Raw genomic sequence first — 22,411 nt, 5'->3', positions numbered from 1 at the left:
GTTTGAAATAATGTGAATGTCAGTGTGTGTGTGTACCATGGGCATGGGAAGAAAATTTTCAGGAAGAGAACTGGAATCTAAATTAGGCTAAAGACATTTTAGTTAGCTTCCCTTCCCTTCTCTGATAGTTGGAGGATACAACACAGAATGTATTTCTGGTGGTCAGAGGGATTAATTATGCCTTTGTGACAGAGCATGGCAGATTGGTTGGTACAGGCTAGCACTTAAACCAAGGCCCACCATAAGAGGGTAAGAGAATGAGGAGGAAGGCTAGTGTGGTTGCCAGTTCAGGAGATCTAGGCATAAAATCTCCAGAGAAACTCTGGTCCAGTGGATGAATTGTGATATGTGAAAGAGGCAATAAAAAAATCAAAAGAAGTGACATTTCTAGAAGAGTGTATATTTACATCCAAGGAATCAAAGCATGTGATTATATTAGGACAGCTGGGTGACCAGACCCAGATGAAGGAATAGCAGTCTAGCCTGCAAAATGAGGAGGAGGTAGGATTGTGACAGGAGAAAAGTGCAAGGACCTTGAAGACACCAGTTTACCAGGATGAAAAGTCTACTACAGCACATGGCAGGGAGGCCTATTGCCAAAATTGGGACAGTTGCGCAATGTCAGGTAAACAGTAGCCACTTGCTCCTCTTTCCCTGTGAGTTTACCCCAGAAATTGAGGTGGGGCCAAGTCTGAAGGAGAAGCTCAAGTGATCCTCACAGTGGGAGAAATGGTTAGCAAAACCTTGGATTTACTAAATGTTGCTTTCAGGTGAATGCTTTGACTCACTGCAAGTTAGTCCATATGTTTTAGTCAGTCTGTGGCTCTACAGTGTGTGGTGCTACAACAAAGTATGGAGGCTGAATGTCTTATAAACAACAGAGATGTTTTCCTCACAGTTCTGGAGTGTGAAAAGCTGAGATCAGCGTCTGCCTGATTGAGTTCTATTGAGGGCCCCTTCAGGGTTGCAGACTGCTAATTCTTGCCACATTCTCACCTGGTGTAAAGAGAGTAGGCAGCCCCCTTTCTGCCTTTGTAAATATAGTAACCTCATCTCTACCCTCACTTAATTATCTCCCAAAATACTCACCATCAAATGCCATATTATTAGGGGTTAGGGCTTCCATGAATGAATTTGGGGGAGCCAAACATCTAGTTAACACAGTGTAAGAAGACCTAGACTAAGAATTTCAGAGAGCTTCTGGGTCAGAGCAGTGTAGTAGAGGACTATAAACCCTAACTTACACAAGTGACAAATTCTGTGGCTTTGGGTAGATACTGGCCTCTATCATCCTCCAGTTCTTCATTTACAAAATGACACAATAATATTTCCCTTTAACTTAGTTTGCATTATTTAATCATGATATTTAACATGTTTAATTTTCTTTTATTTATTTAAAAGATATTTATCCTAATCTTATGTAAAATACTATTTAATGAAGCACTGGGCTTGTATAAGGCTTAATAGTTTTACCATTGTATAATACTTCATCCTCATCATTACAGTTATTTGAGGTAAGTTTCAAACCAAGTTTTATTTGCGTATCTGTTGTAGGCAAGCTTAATTTCCTACAATAAACTTATAGTTTGTATACTCTCTTTTTGAATTAGGGAAGATGTTACTTTCATTAATATTAGGATATTAAATGTTCGTATATTTAAAATGTCTTTTCAGCTTACTAAGGAAAAGATACATTTTAAGAATTTCTGCTAAGTCAAATATTTTCTGTGCAAAAGTGTTGAGAATTTTAGCAAGATTCATTTTCACTTCAAATCACATTTGTTTTAAGTTATTGTAGTAGGAGTCTAGTAGTGATTAATGTTTGTACTTTGAGATTGATTCTGAGGACTACACCATGGTTTCATTGTACACAGGTTTAAAGTTCAACACATGATTTAATTCTGATGATTAAATCTGGCACAGATTGTTTTTAAGACAGTGGAGAATCTGAATGAAGATTTTAATAATCATTTCTATAACCAGTTAAAATTGGACATAACTATTCAGTTGTTTACACAGTAAAGTTAAATAAATAAATGGCTTATAATGTTGCTTAAGTTAATAAAGCCAAAAGTAACTCTGAATAGGTTACTTTTGTAATAATTTAGGGGAATCAAATTAAAAATAAGAATCAAATTTTATGAATTTTGCAAAATGGAATCAAATAAAGATTTCTAGCTGTCTCTTAGTTAAGATATAATACATAAGAGAAATCATAGTATTATTTACTACCTGGGCCACATCAGTGGAATTCCTTGCTGATATTTGTTGAATTGTGTATCCCTCCAAAATGTCTGTAAAAGCCCTAACTCTGAGTGCCTCAGAATGTGACTTTATTTGGAAATAGTGTCATTACAGAGGTAATTCAGTTATATGACATCATTAGAATTGACCCTAATCCAGTATGGCTGACATCTTTGTGAAAAGGGTTAATTTAGACAGAAAGACAGTTACAGGGAGAAGACAAAGTGAAGAGAGAGAATGCCATCTACAGACCTGGAAATGTCTGAGCTATTTAAACCTGGGATAGAGGCACAAGAACAGCTTCTTTTGTAGTCCTTGGTGAAACTACCTTGCTGACATTTTGACTTTGGATATCTAGCTTCCAGAACCATGAAGTAATAATTTTTTTTCTATTCAAAGTTACTCTGTGGAAATGTATTATAGCTTTCATTGGAAACTATCAAATTTCTCTAGCTTCCTGTTAAGTAAGTTTAGCTAATGAGACACACCAGCAGATGAGAGAGGGAGAGAGATAGAGAGAGAGAGAGAGAGAGAGAGAGAGATAATCTTCCATCTGCTAATTTACTTCCCAGATGCCAGATGGCTACAGTGGTTAGGGCTGAGCCAGGGTGAAGTCAGGAACCAGGAACTTCATTTGGGTCTACCACATGGTTAAAGGGGCTCAAGTACTTGGACAATCTTCTGCCATTTTTTCCAGGCTATTATCAGAGAGCTGGATCAGAAGTGGAACAGCTTGTAAGGGAACTGGAGCCCATATGGAATGCTGGTGCTGCAGGTGGCAGCTTTACCTGCTATGTTACAATGCCAGCTTCACGAATATGTTTAGAATAGATAATGAAATCACAAAATGAGACCAGCTTTGTAAATCATTGTGTCTATAAGTTAAATACAAACAAATTGTTAGGTGATTCAAAAATACTAAGACCAGATGCTAATCTCCAGTGAATGCAAATCTCCAATGAATCGTCATGAAGAGACAAGTATGTCATGTAATCAACAATAATTACAAATTTCCTGCAGATAAAAATGAGTTTCATCAGGCTGTTTTTTGTACCAAACTATCATGTGGCCAATGCTACAATGTGCAAGTAACATTCAGTAACTACTACTCCAATGGAAACAGGTTAAGTAAAGCAATGGAGATCTAGTGCCCTGACAAATTGGATTAATCTAAGCATATATTCAGAGGATCTAGAATATATGAACTGCTTATAGCTCTCTATAATATTACAGTATATCCATATTTATAAATATTATGCATAAATACTTTTCTCCACCAAAATTTTAATAATTGTTTTATGGCAATGAATTTGAGTCTTACCACCACTGATAATGTAGATAACCATTTGTAAAAAGGTGCATTTATAGGGCCGGCGCTGTGGTGTAGTAGGTTAAGCATCAGCCTGCAGTGCCAGCATCCCATATGGGCACCGATTCAAGTCCTGGCTGCTCTGCTTCCAGTCCAGCTCCCTGCTGGTGGCCTGGGAAAGCAGAAGATGGCACAAGTGCTAGGGACCCAGCACCCATGTGGAAGACCTGGAAGAAGCTCCTGGCACCTGGCCTCAGATCTACACAGCTCCGGCCATCATGGCCATTTCAGGAGTGAACTAGCGGGTGGAAGACCTCTCTCTGTCTCCTCTTCTCTCTGTCTGTAATTATGCCATTCAAGTGAATGAAGAAATCTAAAAAAAGAAAAAAGGTGAATTTATTTATTTGAAAAGTAGAATTACAGAGGGACACATGCTGGTTCACTCACAAATGGCTGTGACAGCCAGGGCAGGGCCAGTTAGAAGCTAGGAGTCAGGAAGTCTGTCCAGAACTCTTACGTGGGTCGTTGGGACTCAGGTATTTGAGCCAGTATCTGCTGCTTCAGGAGCAGTAGCAGGGAGCTGGAACTGGCCCTCTGATGTAGGCTGTATGTGTTTTACGAGGTGGCTTAACTCATTGTGCCACAAGCTTGCCCCTATAGATAACCATTTTTAACTGTTATGAGTAAGCACATATTCTTACAATAAACCAGACCAAATATTTGGTACAGGCCAGAATTGTGCACCATAGGTTAAACTGCCATTTGTGATGCCAACATCCCATATTGGAGTGGCAGTTGGAGTACAGGCTGCTCCACTTTTGATTCATCATCCTGCTAATGTGCTTTAGAAGGCAGAAGAGACTGTCTCAAGTGCTTTGGCAGATGTACCCATGCAGGAGACCTGGATGGAGTTCGAGCCTCTGGGTTTCAGCCTGGACCAGACTTGGATGTTGCTATCGTTTGAGAAGTAAAGTGAACCAGATGATGGAAGATTCGTTCATTCTCTCTCTCTCTCTCTCTCTCTCTCTCTCATATGTACCTCTTAAATAAACAAATCTTTCAAAAGAACTGGTAAAAATCTACTTTTAAATATTTTTAAGATTTATTTATTTATTTGAAAGAGTTACAGAGAGGCAGAGGCAGAGCGAGAGGAAGAGGTATTCTATCTGCTGGTTCACTCCCTAGATGGCAGCAACAGTCAGAGCTGCGTTGATCCGAAGCTGGAGCCAGGAGCTTCTTCCAGGTCTCTCACACAGGTGCATAGACCCAAGGACTTGTGCCATCTTCCACTGTTTTCCCAGGCCTTAGCAGAGAGCTGGATCAGAAGTGGAGCAGCCAGGACTCGAACTGCACCCATTTGGGATGCCAGGACTGTAGGTGGCTGCTTTACCCACTATGCCACAGCATAGTCCCCCTTTTAAATATTTGTAATCATCTGGATAACTTTATTTCACATTTAAGAAAGTAAGAGTTAAAAACGCAAAAAAAGAACCCAGAAATACATCTTATAATGAATGTATATAGCAAGTGTGTACAAAGCCAGAAAATGTAATTTTCCCTTTGGTCCCTCTGAGATTTTCCAAAACTGGTTTCAGTGAGTAATTAGACTTTGAACCTCTTACTAGCTATTTACAGACACTATAGAATAAATAATTTTTAGATAATATGTGTGATAAATTCTCTCAATCCAAAGAAATTTTTTACCCTATGGGGCAAAAAACTATTGTGGCAAGTTAGCATAGCAGTCACTGCTTGTTATTTGAGTAAATAACATGTTCCATTTCAAAAGATCATAAATTGCCGGCGCCGTGGCTCAATAGGCTAATCCTCCACCTTGCGGCGCCGGCACACCGGGTTCTAGTCCCGGTTGGGGCGCCGGATTCTGTCCCGGTTGCCCCTCTTCCAGGCCAGCTCTCTGCTATGGCCAGGGAGTGCAGTGGAGGATGGCCCAGGTGCTTGGGCCCTGCACCCCATGGGAGACCAGGAAAAAGCACCTGGCTCCTGGCTCCTGCCAGGATCAGCGCGGTGCGCCGGCTGCAGCGGCGGCCATTGGAGGGTGAACCAACGGCAAAGGAAGACCTTTCTCTCTCTGTCTCTCTCTCTCACTGTCCACTCTGCCTGTCAAAAAAAAAAAAAAAAAAAAATCATAAATTGCAGCATTTGAAAAACAGAACCATTAGAGCCCAGTTTTTGGACTATGTACTGACAAAATAACAGATCTCTGGCAAGGACTGTGTGTATGTGTGTGTGTGTGTGTGTGTGAGAGAGAGAGAGAGAGAGAGAGAGAGAGGGAGGAGAGAAGAGAAGAGGAAAAAATGATTTTTTTTGACAGGCAGAGTGGATAGTGAGAGAGACAGAGAGAAAGGTCTTCCTTTTCCGTTGGTTCACCCCCCAAATGGCCGCTAATCATTTTCTTGTGGTCTCACCTAGGTCGTCTTGAAATTCTCAGCATGGTGGTTTGTGATTTTTCATCATCTTTTTGTGTTAGGAGAAAAACTTAGATTATCATTTCCCAGCAGTCAGGCTTTGGCTCTTATTTCTGTAGGTATAAGCATTAAATTTCTTGTAATAGGATTAGTTATGATTTCTATAATTCACATAAATTCTATAATTTATGGCAGCAAATTTGATTTTAATGCTTATCTCTCTTTGCTAAGGAGAAACCATCTTTTAAAAGTTACATTTCTTGGGCCGGCGCCGCGGCTCACTAGGCTAATCCTCCGCCTAGCGGCGCCGGCACACCGGGTTCTAGTCCCGGTCGGGGCGCCGGATTCTGTCCCGGTTGCCCCTCTTCCAGGCCAGCCCTCTGTTGTGGCCCGGGAATGCAGTGGAGGATGACCCAGGTGCTTGGGCCCTGCATCCCATGGGAGACCAGGAAAAGCACCTGGCTCCTGGCTCCTGCCATCGGATCAGCGCGGTGCGCCGGCCGCATCGCGCTGGCCGCGGCGGCCATTGGAGGGTGAACCAACGGCAAAGGAAGACCTTTCTCTCTGTCTCTCTCTCACTGTCCACTCTGCCTGTCAAAAAAAAAAAATAAATAAATAAAAAAAATAAAAAAAAAGTTACATTTCTTTATCTGAGGGAAGGAGAGAAAGAAAGAGTTCCCATCATTTAGTTCCCTCTGCAATAATTGGGGCTTGGCCAAGTCTAAAGCAAGGAGGATCCTGGAACTCAATCCAAATCTCCAACATGTATGGCATCACCCACTTAAGCCATTACTTACTGTTTCCCATGGTGTCCATGAGCAGAGGGAGTGAAGCCATAATTGCAACCCAGGTGCTGCTGTATGCGACGTGGACTTCTGAAGCAGAGTATTAATCATTGCATCGGATACCCACACCTCATGGCTCCCTTCTTACTCTACCACTCAGCCACCGGGATATTTTTAGTACTGTTTGTGCAAATTTATATGTGTATATCTTGCATTTTGTACATCTATAGTCTCATATGTGTGGATTGCAAGCATGGATGGATGGATTTATAAATGCATATTTCTTTCCTTCTTTTACCATTTATGTATGTGTAAATGCCTGTGATCTCTTTTGGGTCACCCAGCATCTTATACAAAAACATTTTACTGGTGCTTCTTTGTTCAGAGAACTCAGTTTTATGGAAGCTAATCATGAATTATCACTGGTTCTCATGAGCCAGGGTTCCTTTCACCTTCTTCAACAACTTCTTGGTTCGAAGTCCTTAACTATATAGCCACATGTTTTCTATTTTTCCTGCTGAAAAAGGATCCCAAGGTTGAATTCTTCATCTTCTATACTCTTTCCTCACACGTTATTTTGACTCTTCACCTCCTGAAGGAATTGTTCACAGGATTGTGTCTTTCCGCACAATTGCTCACACCAGCAAAGTTCTAGATTCTGGTTTCTTGGGTTTTCTTCTCTTGCTATGCTTATCATAGGTGTTTTGCACTTTTGATAGGACCTCTTCAAGTCCTACTTACCTGACTTAGATCCTCCATTCATTCCTGTGCCATTAGAACGTTTTCCCAATAGGCAGTGTGGTCTGTGGTCCTGACAGCTCTGTGATCTGGCTGCCATTCCACCATGCCCAGGCCTAGCAGCTGACTTCTTGGATAATGTGAAGAGACTGATGCGGGGCATGAGTTGGAAGAAAAGGCTGGATCAGTGTAAATCAATGGGCTGCCTGCTTGATGGATATAAACCAATGGGGGATGCCTGGTAACTGAGTGAAGATTCTACCCACAATAATTAGAGTCTGCTGTGATGGAGAAAAAATGACTCATTGGGGTGCCAAATGTTCTGTATCATAGATGATAATATCAATAACTTTAGTCTTAAAAATTAAAGGGATATTATCAGAAGTTCAGCTTATCCAAAGAAAGTATCTAATAAAGAGCTGCACCTGCCTAGTAAATCCTCCAAAATAAATGTGTCTCAAATTCTCATTCTGGGAAGCTAAAAAAAATACATAGCTTGCAGGATGAACTTTTTAGCTATAAGTCAATTTAAACCAAATGCTATCAAACCGCACTGATTGCTTGAGTTTGAGATGAGTTTTTCTGATGATCTTATTTCTGACAATACTTTGAAAGGTGCATCAATGGAGACTGCATAAGGCTATATTTAGCTAAGGATTGTTCTGGCATTATACTATATAGTAATGGCGTGATTTGTGAATTCTTATTTCACCAGACTAGCAAATTATTGAAAGATTGGGCTATACTTTATTAATATCTATAATCATGATGTGGCATGAGGTAGCTTTTGGTAATTTGGTGTTAATAAATAGGGAAGTATTTTCCTATTAAATATTAATTGACTTTGTCTAAACCCTCACACTCACTTTGCATATCAATCAGTTTTGCTTGTTGTCTTGTTGTCTATATTTTAGTAAATTAAGCTTGCTCTTTCACAGCTTGGTAAATTGAGTAGTTTTTAAACCTTATTTTCTAGTTTGTTGTAAGCTCTAGATTTATCCGTAGGACTTAGAAATGCTTTTTTAATTGTTTTCTGTGAATGTGATAATGGTTTTTCTGAAGTCAGTGCTACTCTTTTACCTGAGTATTTTTTTCTAGGGTAATATCTTTTAAAATATCTGTTTGCTTATTTGTTTTTATTCTAAAAGCAGTGAGACAGAGGTAGACAGGAGAGATTTTATGTCTGCTAATTCAGTCTCCAAATGCTCACAATGGACGGGGCTGGATCAGGCTGAAGCTTAGTAGCAGTTAGGCCAGTCCAGATCTCACATGTGGGTGGCTGGAACCCGAATGCTTGGGCCATCATCACTGCTTCCAAGGGTACACATTAGCAGAAAGCTAGAATCAGAAGCAGAGCTGGGACATGAACCTAAGCAATCCGCTCTAGGATGCAGACATCCCAAGCACAATCTTAACCACTGTGCCAAATGTGTCTTAGAGAACAGTTTCTAAAGAGAACTAGTTTTCTTTAAAATAGGCATAATGTGTGACTTTTTAAAAATATTGACTCAGAAAAAATAATATTGCATAATTCTCCATTTTACCTAAATTATTGACTAGCTGAATGTCAATAAAATGATGTTGCTTTATATGCACTAGTATGTTACTGCCCAGTTAGATATAGAGAGTAGACTTAAGGATCCATCTTTCCAATGTTTGAGCTTAAAGTTAGAGCTTAAACCATAAACCAGGAAATGAAAAACAAAATGGCTACATATGATACAAGTGCTATCCACATGCACTTTGGACTGCATTAACCATATCATATTCCAGAAGACATAGTCATTCAGTCTTCAGAAGAAATTGAAGTATTCCTAGCAAATAGCATTTTGTAAAAAAAAAAATACTTTGACCAATGGAATATATAAAGTAAATTAAATATGGTTGAAATACTCTTCGTACATGGTTTGAAAACAGAGAATTGTAAATAGAGAGTGAAAAGAGGGAATCGATTTAGGAAAGCCAGCCAGTTACTACACAGGCACATAGGATGTTAGAATGTTATATGAAGATGAATTTCCTATTCTTACCTTGACAGGTTATGAATTAAACACTATTTCTTTTTGCAGAAGTTACTAGCGTTAGCATTATAACTTATTAAGTAAACTTTTAATTTTTAATACTTGTATTTCCATAATCTCATTTACATAAAAAGTACAAAAGTAGTGCAGGAAGTTTCTATATATCACATACCCAGTTTCCTCTACTTATTAACATCTTATGTAGTATGATACATTTGTCAAACCAATACATCAATTTTTTAAAGGTTTATTTATTTACTTGAAAGGCAGGGTTACAGAGAGGCACAGGCAGTTAAAGAGAGAGAGGTCTGGCCGGCGCCATGGCTCACTAGGCTAATCCTCCCCCAGTGGCGCCGGTACCCGGGGTTCTAGTTCCAGTGGTCGGGGCCCTGGGTTCTGTCCAGGTTGCTCCTCTTCCAGTCCAGCTCTCTGCTGTGGCCCAGGAGGGCAGTGGAGGATGGCCCAAGTGCTTGGGCCCTGCACGCGCATGGGAGACCAGGAAGAAGCACCTGGCTCCTGGCTTCGAATCAGCGTAGCGCGCCAGCCACAACGCGCCAGCCGTAGCAGCCATGTTGGGGGTGAACCAATGGCAAAGGAAGACCTTTCTCTTTGTCTCTCTCTCTCACTGTTTAACTCTGGCTGTCAAAAAAAAAAAAAAAAAAAAAAAAGAGAGAGAGAGAGAGAGAGAGGTCTTCCATCTGCTTTTTCACTCCCTAAATGGCTGCAATGGCCAGAGCTGGGCCGATCTGAAGCCAGGAGCCAGGAGCTTCTTCCAGCTCTCTTACAGTGGGTGCAGGGACCCAAGCATTTGGGCCATCTTCTACTGCTTTCCTAGGCCACAGTGGAGAGCTGGAAGTGGAGCAGCCAAGGACTCAAACTGGCACCTATATGGGATGCTGGCACTACAGGCAGCTGCTTTACCTGTTACACCACAGCACCGACCCCAATAAATAAATATTGATACATCATTGTTAACTGAAGTCCATAGTCTCATTCGTATTTACTAAGTTTTACATTAATGGCCTTTTAATGTTCTAGAATCCTAACCAAAACCACACTATCCCAAGTCCTCAAGTCTCTTTATGCTCTTCTAGAGTGACATTTTTCTCAGATTTTCCTTATTTTTTATGACCTTGACAGTTTTGAAAACAGTGTTATGTAAACTGTACTTCAAATTAGTGTTTATCTGGTATTTTTTCATAATCGGACAGGTAAGTATTGGGGATGAAGACCGTTGGAGTTAAATACCATTCTCTGATTTTACATTCATCACAGGGTTGTGCTACTGATACAGTTTTTCTCTGATTATGTTAGCCTGAGACAAATGACTGATGTGGTAGTTTTTAATTATAAATTGAAATTAGTTTCTCTGTTAAAGAATCCCTCATTTCCTCTTACCATACTCTAGTTTTCCAAAGAAATCTCTACATATCAGCCATACTTAATGGAGGGCGAGTTAGTCTGGATCTCCTTTAGGGGAATGGATCTGCATCAATTATTTTTTGAGTTTTGCATAGCTATTTTTGTATTCCATATTTATTAAATTATTCAGTAATTCATATTATAATAGACTTATACATGTTTATTTTAAACTGTAGATTATAATTTAATATTGCATTATTTACTGCCTAAATTATTTTAATTTTGGAACTCAGGGGGCATGATATTGGAAACCAACATCTAGGCATTGCGTGTACTCATGGATACTAACTTTTATAAAGTTACTAACTTTTATAAAGTGAACTCCAAAATTTTCCTTCAACCTAAGTAACTGCTTAAATCATATCACTTCTACAACTAAATCCAAGCTTCACTGAGTTGAGGGCTAGAAACTGCTAATTGTCCCCCATTATTTATTTTCTACTTTTTCTTTTTAATAGGACCTCTGTCTTAGTCCATTTGCTGCTTCAATAACAGAATGCCGCAGACTGGATAAATTAAAAACAATGGAAATTTGCTTGGCTCCAGGTTCTAGAGGCTGAGAATTCTAAGACTGAGAGTCTACATCTTATGAGGGCGTTCTTGCTGCATGAACTATCAGAATGTATCACATGGCAAGAGAATATGTGAAAAACAGAGAGAGAGGGAGTTAAAAAAGAGAGAGAGGAAAGAGAGGGACAAAGAGGTGACCAGCCTCTCCTCACCTTTTATAACTCACCCATTCCTGAAATAACGGCATTAGTTCATTTATGAGAGCAGAACACCTCCTAAAGGCTCACCTCCCAATCCTGCTACAAAAGTGACACATTTCAACATGGATTTTTCAAGGGTGTTCAAACCATAGCACTACATAAATATTAACTGGATATGGAAACCAACAATAACAAATACATTTGTAAGTTACCTTATAGTTAGATGTGACCATGTAACAGTATTGAAGATTGAGTCAGAGATATCATTAAGTCCTTAAATGTAGGACATCTATTCTTCTGTATCTTCTTCTTTTTGCTTGACTAGAATGTTCCTATGATGGTAGGAGATGGACTGACTATAAGAAGTGTGACAGTGTGATAAAAAGAATCAATTATCTGTTCTTCATTTGATCACCATAACAGGCCTGGTGTTACGGTTTGAATGTGTCCCCCTAAAAAGGGTGTATTGGAAATTTAATCCCCTAGGAAGCAGTGTTAGGAGATGACAGAACCATAACAACATCTCCTTCATGAATGGAATAATGTATGGAAGTGGGTTCAATGTAAAATGAAAGGTTTGCCCCCCTCTTGCATCTCTGTCTTGCTTTCCCTCTCCATCCTGCCTTCTCTTTCCAACTTTGGCCTTCTGCCTTCTGTCATGAATTGAGGCAGCAAGAACGTCCTGGACAGATGAACAATTCCTGATCTTGGAATTCTAAGCTTCCTCAACTATAAACCAATACAATTCTATTAATTATAAATTACTTAGCCTCAGGTATTCTGTTAGAGTAGCACAAAATAGACTAAGACATATGAGATGCCAAAACTTAAGTGAGAGAGATGTAAAAGATTTTTTCCTCTGTTAATTATTTGTTATATAAAATTTACTGTCACACTTCAGCCTAATCCTGACTATATTTGTTATACCCACTTAAGATGATTATGTGTTCCAGCCACTTATATATTATCAAGTAAAGATTTCTTAAGAATCTCCTATGAGTCATGCTCTATAGCAGTGTTGTCTTATGGCTGGGTCCAGGAAGTTGTCTCCCACACAAGAAACAATTTTTGGATGAGACAGATAAAGGTTAGCAGAGGAGGAAGATTTATGGTTAGCAAAGCAAAAGAACGCACTCAAGAGGGAGATCCAGGGGCCATGTTTGTGACACAGCAGGTTAAGTTGCCACCTGTGATGCCAGTATCCCATGTGAGCACTGGTCCTTATGGAGAAACTGAGATCCAGTGTCAGCTCCTTGCTGATTTGCCTGGGAAAGCAGTGATAGATGACCCCAGTGCTTGGGCCCCTGAAACTCACAAGGGGAGATGTAGATGGAGTTCCTGGTTCCTGGCCTTGTCCTGGCCCAGCCCTGGCTGTTGTGGCCATTTGGATAGTGAACCAGTGGATGGCAGTTCTCTCTTTCTCTTCTTTCCCTTCTCTGTAACAGTGCCTTTCAAATGAATAAATAAGCCTTAAAAACAAGGGGTGAATTGCACCCAATGTGGTTCATGGTTTACCCCTTTATGTGATCTGGAGGAACTGAGTATATATAAGGAGTGGTATTTGAGGTGGGTTCTGAGTACTACCCATTTTGTTTTCCTTTTTTGGAAGTCTCAAAAGTGTCATGGTGTCATGTGTATTACATAAGTAGAAGTGTTAGCCATTGTGATTTGAGACGTGATCTTAGCCAAAAGATCTAGAAGTGATAGTCACAATACTTTTAATATAATGCTGTAATTAGTTATAGGCCATCATGGGGATGTGTGGTCAGTAGGTACATTGAGTATTCAGCCAATGATGGCTCTGGGCAATGGTTTCAGATATAGGGGTTTTCCAAAGCAGAAAATGGGGGGGGGTATTGGATGGAATAGGTAGCTTGATGGAGAGGGGCTGGTGATTTCAGATCTCTCCTTGTAATCAATCTTCTTGCTTCTATCAGTAGGAAGTAGGAAGAAATTTTAAAATGAACCTGTTAAAGAAGTCCTTGGAACCAGCTTGTGGTGCAGCGGGTTATGTCATCACTTGGATCATTAGCATCCCATATCAAATATTGGTTTGAGTCCTGGATGATCCAGCTTCTTGTTATTGCATCCGGGGAAACAGTAGGAGATGTTCCAAGTACTTGGGGGCTGCCTACCCTTGTGGGAGACCAGCAAGGAGGTCCTGGTTTCCGGCTTCATACTGGCCCAGACATGACTGTCACGGAAATTTGAAGAGTGATACTATGCGTGAATGATCTCTCTTACTCTGTATTGTGTGTGTGTGTGTGTGTGTGTGTCACTGTCTTTCCCTCAGTTTCTGTTCTACTAAATGAACATGACACAATCTAAAAGAGAGGGAAAACTGACTGTTATAAACTATTGAAACAATGTACCCAAAATACTACTGTTAAGAAGATTTTCAAGTTTTTTCCCTACTATAATGAAACACATTTTAGAATCTAAAACATACAATCTTTGAAATACACTTTAGAATTTATTTTTTTAAACTTTTATTTAGTAAATATAAATTTCCAAAGTACAGTTTATGGATTACAATGGCTTTCCTCCCCCATAACTTCCCTCCCACTCGCACCCCTCCCATCTTCTGCTCCCTCTCCCATTCCATTCACATCAAGATTCATTTTCAATTATCTTTATATACAGAAGATCAATTTAGTATATATTAAATAAAGATTTCATCAGTTTGCACCCACACAGAAACACAAAGTGTAAAATACTGTTTCAGTACTAGTTATAGCATTACTTCACATTGGACAACACATTAAGGACATATCCCACATGAGGAGTAAGTACACAGTGACACCTGTTGTTGACTTAACAATTTGACACTCTTGTTTATAGCGTCAGTAATCTCCTTAGGCTCTAGTCATGAGTTGCCAAGGCTATGGAAGCCTTTTGAGTTCACCGATTTCTATCTTATTTAGCCAAGGTCATAGTCAAAGTGGAAGTTCTCTCCTCCCTTCAGAGAAAGGTACCACCTTCTTTGATGGCCCTGTTCTTTCCACTGGGATCTCACTCTCAGAGATCTTTCATTTAGGTGTTTTTTTTTTTTTTTTTTTTTTTTGCCAGAGTGTCCTGGCTTTCCATGCCTAAAATACTCTCATGGGCTCTTCAGCCAGATCCAAATGCCTTCAGGGCTGATTCTGAGGCCAGAGTGCTATTTAGGACATCTGCCATTCTGTGAGTCTACTGTGTATCCTGCTTCCCATGTTGGACCGTTCTCTCCCTTTTTTATTCTATCAGTTAGTATTAGCAGACACTAGTGGTTTTTTTGTTGTTGTTGTTGTTGTTGTTGTTGTTGTTTTTGTTTTTGTTTTTTTTTTTTTTTTTTTGACAGGCAGAGTGGAGAGTGAGAGAGAGAGACAGAGAGAAAGGTCTTCCTTTTGCCGTGGTTCACCCTCCAATGGCCGCTGTGGCTGGCGTGCTGCGACCGGCGCATCATGCTGATCCGAAGCCAGGAGTCAGTTGCCTCTCCTGGTCACCCATGCGGGTGCAGGTCCCAAGGACTTGGGCCATTCTCCACTGCACTCCCAGGCCATAGCAGAGAGCTGGCCTGGAAGAGGGGCAACCAGGACAGAATCCAGTGCCCTGACCGGGACTAGAACCCAGTGTTCCAGCGCCGCAAGGCAGAGGATTAGCCTATTGAGCCATGGCGCCGGCCTGCAGACACTAGTCTTTTTTGTGTGATCCCTTTGACTCTTAAACCTATCAGTGTGATCAATTGTGAACTGAAATTGATCTCTTGGACTAGTGAGATGGCATTGGTACATGCCACCTTGATGGTATTGTATTGGAATCCCCTGTCACATATAATCCTTCAAACATATTTTGGTATGTCTTTCAAATAAAAAAAGAAGGAAATCTCATGAAAAAGGGCCCTGCCCTCCTGAGATTATACACTAATCACATAACAGTATGTTTCCTCAACACTCAATTCAATTCATATGTCATGTGTATATGCCTCTAATTGAGAAGCACATCACTTCCTATGATTGCATGTTTCTTTTTTGATGATTTACTGAAGTATTACTGTTCTTACTATGTATGCATTCTTAGTCACTCCTCCAGTGGTGCTCCTGAAACACCTACTGCAGATTTTTCATCTCACTATCAACTCCTATGATTTTGCTGGAAGACAATAGTCTCTTGAAGATTACTTACATCTTCCTATTCAAGTACTATGGTCATCTCCCAAAATAATGGCAGATGCAAGAGAGTTGGTAGAATTCATGTTTCTTAATCAATCCACAAAGGGTGATATTCCATTTGGGACAAGGTAATTTTTATATCCACAACCCAAGATAATTCTTCTACTTATGAACTATGGATTATTGATTAGAAGGTTGTGTGACAATTCAAGAATCAAAATGCAGCTTTGCTATAAGGCCTGGGGGTGTTTAGCTCAGGCCTTGTTGAGTCCTAAGGGCAATGTTTTATCCGACAACAAAATGTATTCCGGGATTTTGTGTTTTAGATTCTAAAGTGTATTTCAAAGATTGTATTTTTTTTAGATTCTAAAGTGTATTTCATTATAGTGGGGAAAAAAAAAAAAAAACTTTGAAAAATCACCATAGCAGCAGTATACTGGAGCTGTCAATAGCTGTAATGCAGCCAATTTTTCCTTCATATTAGAATATGTCATTTTCATTTAGTTGAATGCAAATTGAAATCACTGACTTGCAATTTGGAATCATTTTAGATGAAGCCCAGTCTTTAAATCCTGGAAATGCAGGTCATCCACTGAGATGATTCTGCAATGGAAACTTAAAAGGGGGAACCTGAACAATGCAGTTTATACTCAGCCTGCAGCCTAGGCTTAAAGTGTGGGGAGAGCTGGAATCTTCTGGCTGTTCAAGTGCTTTTTGTATTTTTTTTTTTCTGTCTTCCCAAGCCTGCGAACATGTGTAATCAAATTTTGTCATTCAGTACACCTATGACGTACAGCTCAGTGTAACTCATATAGTCTAAACGTGTTTCACTCCCTGGCACAACCAAATCTCTTCTGTTCCTTTCACCTCTGAAATATTTATTATATAATGATCTTACTAATAGTATTTGTTGGAGGATTTCTCATAGTTACAATTCAGGAGAAAATGAGTCAAATACTAGCATTAAAGCAGTCATCTGTAAGGCTCAAAGAAGAAAGTATATTTGTTAATCATATTTATAGATACTGAAAGTATCTATATACCCAAATACCTCCGGCAGGGTAGGAGTTAGCAAACAACTGAGCAATTCTCAAAAATACCTGAATAGTGGTATTTTTTAAAAAGTAGACTGAATGTTAGGGTAAATAAAATTATGGCAAATGAGAATGTTGATAAAAATATTTTTTTCACCAGCTTTACCTTGTTGATTTTCACAAAGCTTCAATCTGGAAGCTAAACCACTGGAGTCATGAAAAGATTTTTGGTTTTTCTCATTGTTTCTCAATTTAAATACTGCAGTGTATTCTACTCACATTCTATGAATCTCTCAAATTTACTCATCATACCTTAAAACCAACCATTTTTATGACTAACATTCACATGGATATTAAATTCCAGATTTTCTATGGAATAAAGTCTAATCTTGAATGAAGATGCTTGAAAATATCATTTTATTTTCATTGAGGATGCTCTGTGTTTTTGAAGCTTTCAGGGTCATTATTGCTAGTAGATCACAACCCTTGTCTTTCTCTAATTTTCCCCAGAAAATATGAGTACAAAATCAGAAATCATTCTGAATATTTGTGGAAAATTTGGAGAGCTATTTTCTGTCATTTACGATATCTACAGATGAAAATTATGAACGTAGAGAATAGTCTTGATCGAAAGACAGGAGATGTAATCTGACTCCCTATGGCTTTCAAAAGTAGGACACAGCAGTTTTTGTCTGGGATTTTCCTGTAGTCCTACTTGAAGGCTGGAGAATGACAAGATGAACTTCCAAGGGACAAGTCCAGCTCAGTAATCATCATGCAAACCTTAAGAGTCACCAATACTTCTACTTCTGAGAGCTTTCACTGTAGGGCTCTTTTAAGCTAAGATTAGAATTCATTGATTTTCATTGACCTTTGGGATTTTAAAGCTTTGGTTCATGATATATACTTCTGACAGTGTTCAGAATGTGTGTTTGTGCTTCTAACAATGTTTAGTATCCATAGAATTAAGGTAAATTTTTGGTGAAATTCTGGTAGGACATTTTCCTGTAAAAGCGAGAGTTTATGTCATTTGAAACGAGGAATTAAATATTAGTAATGGTTATTTTAACATGGAATTATAATAAAGTAGCCAGAAAATAATTACTTTTATTTTTTATTCAAATATTGGTGTAGTTATTTGAGGAATCAGTGTGTGATTTTTAGTGACGAAGAATGTCTAAACACTGATTTAACAATTTCTCTTACAATTTGTCTTTTCTAATTTTCCATAAATAAAGGACTAAATCTGCTCCTTATCACTTTCATCCCTTGATAATCATGTAATCCATGTGTCACCTTCTGACCATGTGAGAGTGCTCCGTAATTCTCAGTTTTCCGGCTTGAATGCTTCTCACTAACAAACATTTATTTCCCTTTTGAGAAGGTGTTTCTATAACATGGATATCTTTTTAAAGCTCTTTTCCCCCCATTGCATTTTCAGTAGAACCTTGGAACCATTTCAGAATCTCAACAAGGAGCACGGAAATGGAGTGTGCTTTCCTTCTTTCCTTTCCCATTCTGTCCTAGCCCTCTTAGTTGCTGCCATGGCAACAGACTGGCAACAGTTGTAGAGGAAACCATGCTCAGACTAGGGCCAGATGGAGGGTGCTGGTGCCAGTGGCAGCATCACAGGGAAGCTGTGTGTAGCAGTGATGAATTGGAACTTGGACGTGTTCCTCTCCATTAAATAGGCAAGATGGAAAGTGAAGGAAAAGGGCAGAAAGCATAGAGCACCACATAAGCTAGCAATTGTTCACTTCAATATGGTTTGTGTTAATATGAAATCTAGATGTCCAACTTCATTTCTTTAATTATATAAAACATGCTAATGGCTGTAATCTATTAAAAGAAAGCTTTATGGCATAACTCATGTTCTAATTGACTCCTGTGAAACACACCATCTACAAAATACTCTTTTATCCTGTTCCATTGTCTCCGGGCTATTGATCGCTTTGAATTCTGATTTCGGCAGTGTCTCTATTGTTGATGGTGATCATGGGAATGTTTCTTTTCATGAAGAAATCTCACCATTAGCTTGTTCTTCTGAAACTGCTAAATGCAGAACACTTTCTGTTTTAAATATTTTACAGGTGTTGATTTAGAGCTAATAAGGATTTTCTATTCTTGATGAGCTTCTATGATAATAATTAAGATTAATATTAAATGAACGGAAAGAATAGTAATTGATGTAGTAATAAAACACAAATCTCTGTGGAGAGCTGTGCTTTTAGTCAAACAACTTGTCCCGGAGGAAAGGCTTTAAAGTCTTTCAACTATTAAATAAAGGTGGAAATAAAATAATAGCATAAAATAAGGCATTTAAAATTTATATTTGTTTGGTGATTTCCTTTTTTATTGATGAAACATATCTTGCATTTGTGTTGGCTGCATTTATTCTCTGTTTTATTTAAAAAATAACTGAAAATGCAGAGATACAAGCAATAATATACTCAATTATTTTTAATATTTTGATGGTGTTACATTCTTGTTAAAGAAATTTTAAAGATTAAATTTAAGATAGATTTTGTTTTTCTTTGGCTGATATGGATATCTGATAACTGGTATCTATAACTAAGTTGACAGATAGGAAAATAGAGTTGCTTATAGATTCCTGGAAGCAAAACATATAAGTTGTTTTAAGAACACATACACTTAAAACATGACAATAAAATTATTTCCAAAATGTTTTTTTAGATCTTAACACAAAAAGTGATAATTATGTTACCTATGTTTTTCAGATACTTAAGTATAATCTGTAATAAAAAATTTAATTTTTATTCTGAATTACAGTTACTATTTATGTGACCTACTTAATAAATGACAATCTTATCTCATTCCGCTGCATAAACTATATCATCTGTTACTAAGAAGACAAGTGAGATTATACCTTGAATTATTTATATTTTAATTTACAAGATATAGTGATACCAATGATACTTTTATTAGGCAATAATAACATATTTAAACAAGTTTGATTTGCTAATATTACTTCTTTTTTTAAGATTTATGTATTTACTTGAAAGAGTTACAGAAAGAGAGAAATACAGACAGAGAGATCTTCTACTCGCTCTTTCACTCCCCAAATGGCCGTAACAACTAAAGCTGAGCCAGAGCATAGCCAGGAGCCAGGAACCTCATCTGGGTCTCCCACTTGGGTGCAGGGGTCCAAGGACTTGGGCAGTTTTCCCCAGGACATCAGCAGGGAGCTGGATCAGAAGTAGAGCAGCAGGGACATGAATTGGTGCCCATATGCATTGCTGGCTCTGCTGGCCATGGCTTTATAACCTTCTGTGCCACAGTGCTGGCTCCATTATTACTTATTTCTAATAGGTGCTCAATAAATATTCTGATGGATTGATAAAAATTAAAATATTATTATGATTTTTCTTTAACCTTAAAGAATATATATTTACACACGTGTCTGCATATGAAATACATAATAACATAATAAATTTTACACATATACTTTTCTAATTGGTGTTTTCTAATTTTTAGCTAACTATCTATGCATTGATTTTTAAAAACTTTTATTTTGGAAGTTTTGAAATGTGTCAAGAAACAGAAAGAATGATATAATTAACTTTACTCTGATATAGTTTTAATAGTTTTTAACACTTGGAAATTCTTAACTAACTCCCCTCCCCATCTGATTATGAACTTAATCCCAAATAAAATTCTAATTAATTATTAAATGTTTGATAATATAATAATTAAAAATGAAAATTATTGCCATGCATGAACTAATTAAGAATATGTTCTTATTTTCATCAAATATTAAGTGCTCAAATTTTGCGTTTCCTCTTCCTTTCTTAAAAAATTAGTTTTTTTTTTCCTAATCAGAATTAAATAACGTGACTCTTACATACATTTTAGTTTAAACATAGATCTAAAACCAATCTCTGGCTCACTATCTCCATTCTGTCTCTTTTTCTCTCTCTGTTTTGCTTGCTATTTGTTCAACAAATCAACTCATTTGCTTTCAGAGTTTCTCAAGGTCTACAGTTTGCCAATTTCAAAATGTTCTATTTTCCCTATATTTCTTGTAAACTGGTAGTGGGATTCAGGTTTGAGTTTTTGGCAGGACTGAAATAAAGATGATGGTGATATGCTTCCATCAAGAGGAATATAATGTTTCTCTCTTTTTGATGTTGGCAGTCACTGCCTAAATCCTTTTTTTTCACTAATAGTTGCAAAACAGTGTTGTTCTAATCCACATACACCTTCCTTATTTATTCACTGGATAACTAATATTTCATCAAGTATTTGGTTAGCTTACAAAAAATTCTCACATATGAAAGAAAAACTAAATGCTTAAATGTTTGAGTCTATCCATTATCTTACTCATTTATTGATTTTTAACAGTTGAGTTGTATCTAAAAACATGTATATAACAATGTTAATGCTGTTTTCAGTACTTCAGTATCTGTCTTAATACTCTATAAGTATTTATTATATTTGCTTTTTTTTGTTTATTAAACTTTCAATACATGGTAGGAATCTACAACCCAATCCATGGAAAATGCATGTTATGTAAACAACTATGCATGAATTTCAAAAAAATTTTACATCAAGGTGAACTTTTTATTTAATTCCATTTTATGAATTCTTTGAAGTAACCTTGTAAAACTATGGTTATAGTAAATTTTTCCTATGAATTTGCGGTTTGTTTTTGTTGTTGATTAAAAATTTATTTATAGGTAGAGGAAGGAGGTAGACGTCGGGTTGGAGACGCCAAGGTGGTTAGGGGCTAGCTAGTCATGTTTATCTGCTTTGTTTGATCTGAGCCTCCTCTACCTAGAAAGGCGGGGAGGCTTCTATGTTGAGAGACAGTGGCTGCTATAGTTCTGAGCTGAGTCACTGTGACTTCTCTCACATTTGTGTACTTGAAGACACAGATATTTGTTTCAGCTTCTAGCCTGAACTCAACAGATGGGCCTATGAAAATTTCTGTATTGAGACAAAAAGACAGGATAGGTCAGAAAGCAATACCAGTTACCTTGGCTTTGTCAGCAAGGAAGAGGACAGATGGTGGGAATCTTGCAATCTGTGAAGCAGACTGAAAGGTGGCAAAGAAGCTGAAGAGGGCTGGTGCAGAGAAATGTAACATTCCACCCCCTCAATCTAGAATTCAATCTAGAAACATTAGTAGGAACCAACAACAGCTTAAACAAAAGACCAGGGATCAGAATTCTCAGTTGAAGACTATTCATAAGAAAAAAGAAATATGACATGGTTACAACTTGTCAGCAGCTGTGTGGCAGGCTATGCAAAATGGGAGGAAGAACAAAAATTTTTCAAATAATCAAAACTGGAACTCTAACGTGTCAAATCCTAGCTAACACTGTAAGCTACAAGCTAATCAGAACAATACTTGAGCCAAAATCAGTGAGCCATCTTCATCAAGTGTTCTTCCTAAACCACCAACTCACTAGGTCCCTGTTTCCTTTATCTTTCAGATAAAGAAATAGTGAAATTTCAACTTAAAACCTTGCTTAAATTACAGGTATAAAATAAGAGAAAGTGCTAACGTTTAAATTGGTCTGAAACAAATTTGACTAGGGAATTTAATCTATT

At 38.1% G+C, this 22,411-nt stretch overlaps 1 protein-coding gene and 1 pseudogene across 3 annotated transcripts in view; both read left to right on the top strand.

Moving 5' to 3' along the window:
* Positions 1-22,411, top strand: part of HCN1 (hyperpolarization activated cyclic nucleotide gated potassium channel 1) — a 423,356-nt gene that overhangs the window by 173,398 nt on the left and 227,547 nt on the right.
* LOC149122382 (proline-rich nuclear receptor coactivator 2-like) lies at positions 557-22,346 on the top strand (annotated as a pseudogene).

Source organism: Oryctolagus cuniculus, chromosome 14 (assembly GCF_051225735.1).
Source record: "Oryctolagus cuniculus isolate XC-2025 breed Fujian yellow rabbit chromosome 14, ASM5122573v1, whole genome shotgun sequence".
Classification (NCBI taxonomy): Eukaryota; Metazoa; Chordata; class Mammalia; order Lagomorpha; family Leporidae; genus Oryctolagus; species Oryctolagus cuniculus.
Note: the sequence above shows the minus strand (reverse complement) of the source record. Positions and strands in the feature narration are given on the sequence as shown.